At 44.9% G+C, this 13322-nt stretch overlaps 1 protein-coding gene across 7 annotated transcripts in view; it reads left to right on the top strand.

The window, feature by feature from the left end:
- The window catches only part of Boc (BOC cell adhesion associated, oncogene regulated), a 78035-nt gene that overhangs the window by 9317 nt on the left and 55396 nt on the right, over positions 1-13322 (top strand). For 2 of the 7 annotated variants that reach the window (XM_017801636.2, XM_017801635.2), the window contains exon 2: positions 1146-1317. The exons of the other annotated variants lie outside the window; for them this stretch is intronic. The gene's annotated coding sequence lies outside the window, so the exon portion shown is untranslated. The remainder of the gene's footprint in view (positions 1-1145; positions 1318-13322) is intronic. 7 annotated transcript variants of the gene reach the window in all.

Genomic DNA, 13322 nt, shown 5'->3' with positions numbered 1-13322 from the left:
CAAAAAAAAAAAAAAAAGGTTGATACTGGTCAACCTTGAAAAGTAAAATTCTTAGAGTTCAGAAGCAGGAACCCCAGTAGTCAAGGTACTACACAGTTGCCATAAACAGAGAGGCTTTCTGGGGAATAGGTGATGGGGATGGATTTGGCACTGGGAGCAGAAGGAAAGTGCTCTGCAGTTCTACTCCAGCCCCGATCACATTTAGAGGAAAGGAGGGGCCTGTGAACAGGGAATCATACCAATCATCTGAAGCAGGCTGACAACTGAGGGTCTGAGCAGTGGAGAGATACTAGGTAGAGTGAGTTCCAAGGCTGGGAGCAACAGGGTCTTGAAATTTAGATGCCAGCTTCCATTCCTGTTTTGAATGAACAGGCAATTGAAACAAGTTGGTATCTTCTCACATTGAAAGGTACCAGCCAGGTGTGTCAGATGCACAACAGAGGAGGAATGAGACTTAACAGATGCCGTGGGAAGTCAGCTTTTAGACAGGAAATCCTATGCAAGTTATAAATCAGTACCACTCTTCCACTGGCTTTCTTTTCTTCATCCGACCCACTTTCCAGTCTAATTAAAGAATACTCTGGGCTGCCACTGCGTGCTCTACCTAATCGTCTTCCATGTAGTACACATTAATGATACATGGCCCAGATTTGTCCCTGAGACTGTGGGAACTAATACAATGCAGTATGTGGAATTACTGAACTTCAGACAACACTCTGCAGGCAAGCTGTCCTTCTTGCTTTAATTATGCCCTCGGGGTAGAGCCTTCTTTCCAATGCCTGGAAGGCTTATCACAGTGATTACTGGCCATCTTTTTTGGGGGGAGGGGGGCGGGATTTATTTGACTTGCATGTCCCAATCAGAGTTCATCATTGAGGGAACCCAAGGCAGCAACTGAAGGCAAGAATCTAGAGGCAGAAGCTGTAACAGGACTCTAGATGAGCACTACTTATAGGCTTCCTCCTCTGGCCTGTGCTTGGCCTGCTTTCTTTTTCTTTTTCTTTTTCTTTCCTTAAATAATTTATTGAGAATTTCATACAGGCATATAAGCATTTAAGGAGTTTTGATCAAATTCATGCCCACTCCCTCCCCTCCAACTCCTCCCATGATTTCTGGCTCTCTTAAAACCTTGGCCCTTGTCTAAGTTTGCTTAGGGAGGCAGAAGATGGAGTCCTGCTGGCCTGGGTGACTATGGAGCCTGTGTTCTTCACCAATGCAGTCTTCACTCCCAAATCACCTGGCCCACACTCTGCGTTCTTTCTCCCAAGGGGATGGACAATGAGAATCCTGAGAAAGAACTTCACCTAGCTTCTACAGGTATGCCAAGTGGTATGTCTCCAAGCAGGACTGCCTTTTCTGAACCAAAGAGAAATCTGTGACCTGACAAAGCACTTGATTTTTATTCTTATGTTGGTGAGATGGGGTCTTATGCTGATACGTTTTAAAAATTACCTTGAGCATAAGGCACATTGGGGCCATTTCAGACCTCCTGGGGTCTCCTGTGGTCAGAGGTGCAAGGAGGCATGAGATGGGTCTTGCTCCATGTGGGGGTCTCTGACAAATGTTGGTGAAAAGAGTCTTTGGTGTGGTCTGGGTCTTCTCTAGTACTATTTCTCCATATCAATTGTAGAAACAGGACCAGGGTCCTAGTTTTATCCTCCACCCCCATCTGTCTTCAGAAGAAGCCAGCCTGCAGGGCAGTGGAACAGGGAGGCTCCTTAATAATTTAAGTTCTGCATGCTTTGAAAGTCAGGAAGTGAAAAGGATGTGCATGGCCAATTGAAGCAGAATCTTAGGCAGGCAGAACTAATTTTTCCCATACTTGAACCAAAATGCCATTGCTAGTGCCCCTGGTCTGGGTGGGGAAAGGCAGAGAGACCTAGATCTTTGCATTTCAGCCAAAAAGAAGCATATATGGGGTGGCAGGGAGCTTGGACCTGGCTTCCTTATATGAAGCATCCCACGCACAAAAACTCACTATGGCTGCACTCTACAGTAGCTTGGGGTTTCACACTTAGCCGTGACCACTTATCCCAAGGCTTCCCACAGCACAGCACAGCACAGCACATGCCTGCCTCTTACTCAGTCCCCATGGCCATCAGAGTGGCCTTTTAACTGTTCAACTAATAGATATTTATTGAGCACCAGGTCTTCTTCCCTCAAGAACCTTACACCTTAGCTTCTGAAGATTTCCAAATCATATTAAGAGTTCATTTTACACTGAGTTGTATCCTCTAGTTATCTCTTCAGAAGAGTGCTTGGCTCAGAGTATGTCTTCTTTTTCATGGCCGTGACAAAGCAACTGAGATAATCAATATAAAAGGAGGAAAAACCAGGTATGGTGGTGCATGCCTTTAGTCCTAGCACACGGGAGGCAGGGGCAGGTAGATCTCTGTGAGATCAAGGTTAGCCTGGTCTACATGGCCAGCTCCAGGCCAGCTGGGGCTACAGGGAGACCGTATCTCAAAAAACCAAAAATAAACAAATAATTAAAATACTTTAAAAGGAGGAAAGATTTGGAATGTTTTTTACTTATCTTGTACTTTTTCTGTTTTTTTGTTGTTGTTTTGTGCTTTTCTTTTTTCTTTTTTCTTTTTTCTTTTTTTTGACTTATAATTTCAAATGTCTTTGGCATTTAGTGCCCATGGTGAGGCAGAGGATCATGGAGGAACACTACTTATTTCATGGAGGCCAGGAGCAAAAGAAAGAATGGAAGAGGCAAGGTCCCAGTATTCCCAGTATTCCCTATAAGGTCCCAGTATTCCCAATGACCTAACTTCCTTCTATGAGGGCTCTACCTCTTAAGGCTCCATCACCTCCTAGGAGCTCCACAGGCTGTTCACTAAACCTTTAGCATATGGGTGTGTGGATACAAACCACAACAGACAGATACTTAGATGGCCCCAGTCATAGTCGTTGTCATCGTCATCATCATCATCATCATCATCTCATTGCTACTTTGGCCTGGGATGATTTTCTGATTTAAAATTATCTATCAAGAGCCCATATTTCCAAACATTTGGCTATTTAGAATGTTTTTAATTGACAGTTGGAATTACATCAAACTAAAAACCCCCAACAAACTCTATCCTAAAGGAAACAGCCTACAGAATGGGAGGACAATGCCTGTCACTGATCACAACAGCTAAGATAGATGGCCAACCTAGGTGCTTACAACAGATAAATGGATAAAGAAATACGGTACCTATGTACAGGAAAGTATTATTAAACCATAGACAATAAAATTCTGTCATTTGCAGTAGTAGCAAGTAAAGAGTGGGCCTGTCTCTTGGCTTGAGAAGTCCTGAAGGTCCAAAGGGTATGCACCCCATATCCAAACCTGAACAATGCTCTTTGCCTTAACTGAGAGGACATGAGGGGGGTAGGGGTTCCCTGAAGTTGGTACAGGGTTGGGCAGGCTTGTGAGTACCTTGCCCTAGTTATTCAATCAATACTAAAAAGGTTTTATCATTATTATTTTCTAATCTAAAAACTCAAATATACATAAAGGCAGAAAAATAGTGTCCAGAATCTTATGTACCTATAGGGAAAATTTAACTTCATTTTTTTCCCCACTGAAGGTTTGATAACCTGTCTATGAAACAGAAATAGATAAGAAGATTAAAAATGAACAGACAGATTTTGTTATGTTCTTGAAAGAACTGGAGGGTGAGGCTCAAAGAGGGCAAAATGACTGAATCTCAGGTAGCGTTAACAAGGGGAGGGCGCTTGACTTCTAGGGGGAAGGAAAGGTCCAGGCTGTGGAAGGTTGGGGGATGATGTGCCCCGCAGCAGGGATCATCTGATACAGTCTCCTGGGTAACAGCCACCTGTGCTCATCTGTGTCTGAGCAGATGCCAGACTCCTAACCTCTTCTTATGGAAAGATCCTGGTGGTGGTGAAGTATCATAGAAAAGCCCATACCAACATCTGTTTGCTGATGTAGACAGATGTACTTTTTTTTTCTTTTAACCAAAGGACAGCTTTGCTGGGCATGGTAGTGCACACCTGTAAATCCCAGTCCTCCAGAGGCTGAGGCAGGAGGATCACGAGTTCCAGGCAACCCTGGAAACAAGACTTTGTCTCAAAAACAAAGCAAAAGAAAACAGTAACAAAAACCAGGACAACTTTTCAGAGTTTTCCTGTGTCTGCAGAGGGCTGCAGTTTCTCCGAGTAGTCAACTTGAAACATGTCAAAAACATCTATTTTGGGGGTGGGATATTTTACTCCCCCATATACCCTTCATACAAATTCAGCAATTATCAAAATGAAATCAGTTTTTTCTCAAATATTACTCTTTTGTCATTACTGTGTTCTGTGAGTGAGATGGGATAAATGTGGACCTTGCAAGGTTTCTTTTCCAAATGAAGGCTGAGATTGTCTCACCTCCTGATGTTGGAGTGGAAAGGAAAGAACATCCACCCAGGGTACTCAGGTTGGATTTGTCAGCGGTCTATATGCTCAGAATAGACCTATATCCTTTTTCTGGGGGTTGAGCTCTTGCTGAGAGCTTGAACTTCATCTTTGGAGAATGTGCCCACCCAATATTTAACTGTTATTCTGTGAACTTTGACTGACTTGTGAGGCATGTAATTCCGGGAGACAGTGAGATTCCAGTGGATAGGTGTAAGCATAGTGAGTACTTGGCTTTCCCTGTTGAGGGGAGGGGCAGATAATGGTAATACAGAGGCGGAGGTGAGCCATTATCCCAACTCAGGGGAACACAAGGCTGGAAGGATAGAACCTCAAAGCTTGGCAATTCCTGGAGCAGAACAATTCTTCTGTTCCCCAAATTCAATAATCTGCCTGAAGGCCCTGGGAACTATAAGGCAAGGTCCTGAGAAAAAGACATCATCTCTAAACCTCTTTTTCTCTATGGCTACCAGAATCCATGTACCGTTCCAATACTGTTTTATTCATTTTGGAGTTGTCTTGAGAGGGCAGGCAAGGAACAAAGTTCTCCCAGGTGTTGGGGGCAAGGATCTGCTTCTTGCTTGTGGAGTGTATGAATCAAGGCAGCTCTGAGCTGCTTTGGGGCAGGGGTAGGTGGGATGGATAGTTAAAGTGTATGCAGTTGGGTGCTGGAGAGACAGGAAGGGTCACACTTCAAAACATTCTCCTCTCAGAGCTGACCCTGACATCCACATAGCAGGCAGCGAGTTCAGGCAGGGTGTGCCTGCCCCAGAACAGTCTCCAGGCCCTGACCTTCAGCAGCCAATCTACCCCTCCTCTTTCTGCTTGGTCTTTTTCACTTTAAAGTTCTAGGCTGATTATCCCCTTCCATGCGTGCATGCATGGTGTGTGTGTGTGTGTGTGTGTGTGTGTGTGTGTGTGTGTGTTTAAATTTTTATTCTTGGCAGAAGTTAAGACACATAATGGATTTGGAAGCAGATGAAACCAGTCTGGGTATATGTTGGGCAGCAGGCAGCTTCATTCCTGGAGTGGGAGGGCCCAAGAGGGGGCAGGGCTGGGCTCTAATGTGGGGGTGGAAGTTGTCTCCTCCCTGCTGTGGGGACCTAGAAGGCCTGAGGCTGAAGGCTGAAGCTGTTAACCCTTTGGGTTGTCAAACACTGTTCTAGTGTGGCCAAAACTCTCTGGTCCTACCTGGGGTTAAGCAGATGTGGGACCCTCCAAATGGTCAATACCTGCTGCACTTCTTAGAGGTCCAGGAACCCCTGGAGTCTTCACTTCTGCCTTTGTTAAGGGCTTCTTAGGCTTTGATGTGCAAATGTTCGAGTTTGCTTTGAAAACTTCTTTCCTGCTAAGATCTTCCCAGGTGCCAAGGTGACCATGGCTCAGAGACCAGCTTCAGATCTCCTTCTTGACCCTGGAAGGTGCTTTTTGCAGTGATAGTATCTTCTTGGGTATTTGTTTCTAAGTGGTGAAGAGACAGCTAGGAATCTGAAGGTGTTTAAAATAATCTGGCAGAAACTAAGAAAGGCTTTTGAGGGGAATTTTTTTTCTTCCTTAAGCTGTATTAATATTCAACATGTAAGACAGGGATGATAGCTCAGTTTGTAAAGATTTGCCATGCAAGATCTTCAGAACCCAGCTGAAAATGCCAGGCCTGGTACTTACATGCTTGTAATCCCAGCTCTGGGGAGGCAGAGACAGAAAGATTCCTGGGATTTGCTGGCTATCCTGTCTAGGCTAATTGGTGAGCTCCAGGTTAAAGAGACACCCCATCTTAGAGGAGGTGATGATGTTTTGAGGATGACACCCATGGCTGCTGTGTCCTACACACACACACACACACACACACACAATTTACAGGATGAGAACATTTATTGTCTTAAAATTTTAAGAATTTCCTTAAAATATTGTAGTAAATAGCATCTAGATATTTCCTCCAAAGCAAGTAGAGTGTTTCCGGCAGACATTTTTACCAAAATGATCCCCACACAGGATTCTCAGTGTGGGCTGTACGTTGCAGTTGGCAGACTTCTGTTTTGGTTTCCCCAGGGGATTCTCCTTTGCTGTCAGCCACAGCCTCAGGTTAGTGCTGGGAAAAGACAGAAAGGCTAGATTATGATTTATCCCCCCTCCGATTTATCCCCCCTCCGCCACCTACATGCTTGTGCATACAACTTGCAACACGGGCTAGGGGCCAGGAGTGTTGCCACCAGTTTTTGGACTGGATGTGGCACTGAGATACTCCACATGTGGCGGTCAGAGGACAAATTTGGGGAGTCGGTTCTCTTCTTTCACCATAGGTTTCTGAGAGTGAATTCAGGTTTGTGAGGCAGATGCTTTTACCCTCTGAGCTGTCTCACTTGTCCTCTACCATTTTGGGGGACAGAGTCTCTCACTGAACCTGTAGTTTATCAGTTGGGCTAGGCTGGCTGGCCAGCAAACTCCAGAAGTCTCCTAATCTCTGCCTCCTCATCACCAGGATTACAGATGTGAGCCACCACTCTTATTTTTTTACATGGCTGTTAGGGATCTAAACTTAGAACAGCCTGCTTCCACAGCAGGGACTTTACCAACTGAGCCATCTCCCCACCCTCTTCAGTTTTTGTTTCTGTTTTTGTTTTTTACACAATTTTGTTGTTTGTTTGAAGCAACCAAAGACATCAAGACCAGCAGGCAAAGAAAGCAGAAAGCCTTGGCTTAGAATCCTTTATCTGAGCAAGCTTACTGTCTAAGCCTTGCTTACCACATCCGTGACATGGGGATGGGAACACTGTCTCCTGAAGTTGTTTAGGGGTTAGACAAGGTCCCATGTGTAATATGAGGTGGTTGCCTTGTATATACTATTCAACAAAATGATACTTTTTTTCATCTTAAATATGTGCCTTAATCGCATATTGCATATTGTGAAAAACCTGGTTTGCTACTTTCAATAAATCTCAATGACATTTCACAATATTTGCAAGTCAGCAGGAAATTGGTGTTTGGCATAAAGAGGCAGTATTTTTTATTGTTCTGTTGGAAACTGGGTCTCAAGTAGCCCAGGGTGGCCTTGAATTAAATGTGTAGCTGTGGATGACCTTGCACTTCTGGTCCTCCTGCCTTCACCTGTCAAATGCTGGGATTAGAATATGCACTCCAGTTCTGGAGGACTCTGGGCTTCATGTATGCCAGTCAACACCCTATCAACCAACCCTCATCCTTAGCCAAAAACAGTCTTTAAATATTAGTATGCTTATCATGACAGATTCAGCAAACTGAGTACTATGTGGTATATTTTCTACAACTTACTAAAAAAGCAAACTTTGCTAAGAATAAAGGATATCTAAAGGTGGTTAATAAAAATATTAAATGTTGTCACTTTTTGCAAAATCCATATCTATGTTAAGTGGAAGCAGCAGACTTCTGGAGTTAGGGAAGATGTTGTCTATAAGGAGTTTATGAGAAGCTGATGCTGGAATCCAGCACAGCGAACTGTGTGTGATAATGACACAAAGAGCAACAGGAGACCAATAGGTCTGTTGGGGATAAAAGATCAGTGATGACATGATATTTTGAGACGGGTTTTTTAAAATTTGTCTTTTTAATAATAAAAGCGATAATATAAACCTACTTTGACTATTTCTAGAGTTTGAGGGAAAAGTACAAATCCCCTAATCTTCAGACATAATTGTCTTAAAGTTAAGCATCTCCCGACTTTCTTGTGATACCCCAAATGACTACATACCATACATTCATTTGTAACTTTTTTTTTTTTTTCAAAAATGGGATCTCCAGGAATCTTTTAGGCCAGGCCAGCATGTCTAAATGCATATTTGGCAAAAAGTTCTAATCACTAAGGGTAATCTAAGAAAAAAAAAAAAAAAAAAATGGCACTCTCAAATAATTCCCAGGCTCAGGTCATGTAAGTCCAAACTTGTGGTCACAGACTTCAGTGTGTACTGTCCCCACCTTGGTGATTCATGCTGTGTAACAGCATATTAAAGGTTCTGAAAAGGCCTGCAGCAAAGAAATCTGATTGGATTTTCACAGCATATCATTTCCCTAAATTATTTTTGGTATGGCTCTGTAATATCATCTGACATCTGGTAGACGTTCAGAAATGTCTTAGGCAGTGCTAACTCCCTCCCCACCGCTGTCCCCCCGCTGCCCACACATCTACAACCTTGTGGTACAGGCAGAGAAACAACTCATCTATTTGTGTAATTGATAAATAACCCACCGTGCTCCTACCACATGCTATGCACTCTGATAGTAACTGGGGCCTAACAATGAGCAAGATGGCAGGCTGTCTGCCCCAGGACTTTCTGTGCTGCCTGCAGTATTAGTCACGTCTATACGGCTTGCTAGCCTGTTCTATACCTGGGAATGGCAGGGCCTCTGCAGGGAATTCTCTTTGCAGGTGGTGGAGTCCAGGAACTGGAGGCCAGAATTACCCCCCACCCCCACCTTTCCCTTCATCACTTTCTCCAGTTCTCCACACTTGCTTCTGCGTTAACAGTGACCCCTGATCCAGCTGGCAGGACTCCATGTGTTTGTTTTCTCTACATGTGCCAGCCTTGTACCAAGGCTATGGAGCTTCACAAGTTGGAGAGAGCTGGCAAGGGTTGAGTGGGGGCTGACTGACTTACGACTGAGAGATGGACTACAGCATGCTTCACATTTGCACACTGGTATTTATTTAAATTGTAGGTGGTTTAAAAGAGCTTGGTAAATGAGAAAGGAAAGATTCGGAGATGGGATGAGGTGTATATTTGGGAGTCAGGGAGGTGGTGAAGAAAGTAGGTTTGAATAAGGTCAGATGGGAAAGTAAACTGTCATGATTCTAAAGCATACCTACCATCCAGAACTGTAGCTGTTCGCAGTGTGTGTGCATAAGTGTGTGTGTGTATGTGTGTGTCTCTGTCTGCCTGTCTTGTCTCTCTGTCTTCCAGGCAGAGCTTGCATAATAAATGGGATACTGGGGAGGCTTAAGTAGGACTTAATGAAAACATTCCTAAAAAATCACCATAAAAGGAGTTACTCAAATTTCAAAAGTCACTGTCAGTTATTGAACACCTTTGTGCCAAGCCTTCTTCTAGATGCTTAACTAATATAACCTGTGTTTCCTTCAGCATCTTGGTGTGAGATAGAGTCTATGGTCCTACAGCATACTGCTTCCTCTGTAAGTTCAGGGCAAGGGAGGGCATCACCATCCCTGTCGCAGTACAGTAAGGTATAAGCTCTAGAACAGGAGTCCTCAGCAGCTTGACCATTTTACCCTTAGGCTTAGTTCTTCAGTGAAGCCTTCAGATGTCCTACATGCATGGGCTTGTGAGAATTGGGGTGAAGGGGTTGGGGCTAGTTTTGTCTGTCATTTACTTGAATCAGTCCCAGAACCAGACAGGACTGATCCTCATTTAGTCTGGGTCAGAGAACCTGAGACCTTTTTGAGTCATGTGGAGGACTCTTTGTGGGCCTGATGCACTGGTTGCTAATCATTGTGAGGAAGTGGCATTGAAAATGACTGCAAGTGACAGCGTAATTGGAGTTGGTGATAATTATGGTGCCTGACTAACAGAGTAAGCCCAAATCATTTGGGTCTCCAAATCTCCGTAAGTTCCCTGCCTGCTCTGTGTGACTGTGTGGTTCTCTCTTTGGCCATAACCTTTCACCTTCATGTCTTAAGTCATTAATTCATTCAACAGGTGTTTTCTAAACACCTAGAAATGTGTTACACTCATGAATAAGAGCATTGCCACTGCTCAGCCTTTGGTCTAGCAGGCAGACATAAGGGATTCATAGTGGGAAGGGCTCAGGAGAGATGAAAAGCCAGCTATCTGAGCACTAAGTAGGGAGCATCTGACCTAGGATCAGGTGCTACACACAAGCATCTTCAAGCACTTGTTGCTCTTTATGTTCTCCTCCTCCACTTCCTCTTTCATAAAGCCACTTCACACACCCTGCTTGTACAGAACAGTGGGAAAGATCTGGGTCCTGCCTACCTTGCCACTGACAAAGAACCACAGGGAGCGCCCAAGCCAAACTCCCAGTCAAGTTCCCAGGGGAGGTAGCAGCAGGAGCATCACACTCACAGTTCACTTTCCCTCTGGAAGCTCTGCTACAATGCAAGTTCTCACCAGGGGTTCATCGAACCCATACTCCATAGACTGTGGTTAGGCTTGGGAGAACCTTGGAGTATGAGGTTTTTCCCAACTTAGTAAACACTGATCGAGCACCTACTTACGCTGTGTCAAGGAAGGAAGCAGTAAGCCCCACTGCAGAGAAGTGACAGTGCCAGTGATAAAAGTGAGGTCCAAGAGAACTTGTCCCCTAGACATCTGTTAGGTCCCAGCCTGTCTAAACTGACAGTCTTTGACTCTTCCAGGCCTGGGTAAGGGATGAATATGGATGCTAAAAGAGGATTTCTTTTAGGATTTATGAAAAAGGCTGTATTTGAGAGTTAACCTTCCAAACTACATGGCACCTGAGCATATATATGTACAAATGTGCCTATGTGCACATGCACATACAGGGACGCACGTTCACATTTCTTCCATCATTCCTCTGACGCCTTTGCTACTGGTTCTATTCTATTTAGAGTTTATCTTGTGCCTCATCTTTTCTTGAGACTATACTGCATTTTAATTTCAGTATAACAGAAAGATGTTTTCAGAGCTGAGGCTTCAGCTCTCTGTAGAGTCCATGCAGCTCCCTGTGTGTTTGCCCATCTGCACTGAATCCTGACCAGTGCCCACCCTGGGCCCTCCTCCTCTCAGCAGGAGTAACTTACAGCTGCCAGCAGCAGGTCGACCTCATCAGTGTGCTCACTAAGCAGGATGTCCTTGCTTTTCTTACCCCACTGTGTTGCCTTTCTGCATGATTCATAGGAAACACCATTCTTGGGGTTCTGTGCATGGTGCAGGATGAGTGCTAGCATCTTCCCTGAAGAATAACCTGAGCTAATTCCCCCCTGTTCTTAGGCCCTCCTTGTTTTCAGTGGGCAGTTCCAGGTAGAGTCTGCACTGGACTTCCTCTGGGCCTATGTGTAGTAGTAGAGTGTGTGTTTTACACACTGACTCCTTTGCCCTGAGAGAAAGGACTGTAAGCTTTTATAGTCTGCCTTAATAGGATCTGAAGGGTTTGTTTTTATACTTTTTTTTTTTTGGTACCTTCTATGCAGGCTTTTGTTTTTTGTCTACTCTAAGCACCAGAAAGTGTGCTGGACAGCTTTACTGTCAACTTGACAAACCTGGGTTGAGGAAGCCTCAACTGGGGAATTGTCTTCATTGGACTGGCCTGTGGCCATGTCCATGGGGCACCTTCTTGATTGTTGAGTGATGTGGAAAGGCTCAGCCCACTGTGGGTGGTGACACCCCTGGGCAGGTGGGCCTGTGTTGCATAAGAAAGCAGGCTGAGCAGGGGTCAGGGGAGCAAGTCAGTAAGCAGTGTTCCTCCATGGCCTATGCTCCAGCTCCTGCCTCCAGGTTCCTGCCCTGAGTTCCTACCTTGGGTTCCCCAATGAACTGTGATCTGGGAGACGTAAGCCAAATAAACCCTTTCCTCCCCAAGTTGGTAGTGGTCAGAGTGTTTTGTCACAGCAGTGGAGAAACAAACTGGGATGGAAATTGGTACCAAAGAGTAGGGTATTGCTGTGACAGACCTGTTTTAGGGAGGACTGTGGAAGTGTTTAGAACTTTGGGCTGGAAAAGCCATTGCGTCCTTAGAGTTTGTTGCTGTGGAGCTTGGAACAGTTTGGCTGAAAGAGTTGTAGACGATAGAGGCCTGGCTTGTGAAGCTTCAAAGTGAAGCAGAGACTATCAGGGCTATTCATGTGAGATTTTGGATTAAGAATCTGTGGGTTCTTGTTGGCTGGGGCTGAAGAATCAGCTGTGATTAAGAAGAGACCAGAACCTAAAGCAAAACCTTTGCTTTACTGGGACAATTGATGCTGGTTAGCTAGGGCTGAAAAATCAGCTGTAAGTAACAAGAGACCAGCATCACTGTGGTGGAGTCTTCTGCGAAGTATTTCCTCAGGGTCAGCAGAGGGGAGCCAAGCCTCCATCTCAAGCTAGAAGCAGGACTTGGTAATGTATAAAAGTCTTCTGCATGGTTCTGATGTTGAAAGCATGAAGGGGTCATAGAGAGCAGCTGAAGCTTGGCACTGTGAGAGGCCAGGAAAGGCCATAGGTGAAAGTGCAGCTTCAGTTGCAGTGAAGACCCCGGGACTGAAGGGGTCATGGAGAGAATCTGAGGCTTTGCACCCCAAGAAGCAAGAAAATGCCATTGATGAAGGTGTAGCCTCAGTTTCAGTGGGACCCCAGCTTTTTGGAGATGCCGGGACCATGGGACAACCACCAAGGACAGCAGTAGGTGTGGAATGGAGCTGGCCTGGGTCTGCGAGACAAGTTGTATGTGCTGTGGACGCCAGAGTCAGAGCAGTGGAGCTGCCAGAGCCCTTTGGAGTCCAGAAGACTGTGAGTGAATCCCAGATGTCCAGCCCCGAGCTACTTTACTGGACTTTGGTTTTGCTTCCCTACTTCTTCCCTTTGAAATAAGACAGTACTTGTTTTGGATTTTACAGAACCCCTTCCACAGTTAAGAGACAATTAAAAGAGACTGTGGACTTTTAAGTGTTTGGATTTTTTAAGGACTGTGGGCCTTTTAAGGTTGTACTGTCTTATGTTGTGATATTAATATTAACATCATATCTTGGGGACAAGAATTGGAAAGGTTATGGTTTTAATAGTGATGTTTGTGTGTCAGGTAGACAAGGGGTCAATTGTGCTGGACAGCTTTAGTGTCAACTTCACACACCTGGGTTGAGGGATCCTCAATTGGGGAATTACCTCCTCCATGGCCTATGGCCATGTCTGTGGGGCATCTTCTTGATTGTCGAGTGATGTGGGAGGGCCCTGCCCACTGTGGGTGGT

This window comes from Nannospalax galili, unplaced genomic scaffold (assembly GCF_000622305.1).
Source record: "Nannospalax galili isolate Female #2095 unplaced genomic scaffold, S.galili_v1.0 scaffold743, whole genome shotgun sequence".
Classification (NCBI taxonomy): Eukaryota; Metazoa; Chordata; class Mammalia; order Rodentia; family Spalacidae; genus Nannospalax; species Nannospalax galili.
Note: the sequence above shows the minus strand (reverse complement) of the source record. Positions and strands in the feature narration are given on the sequence as shown.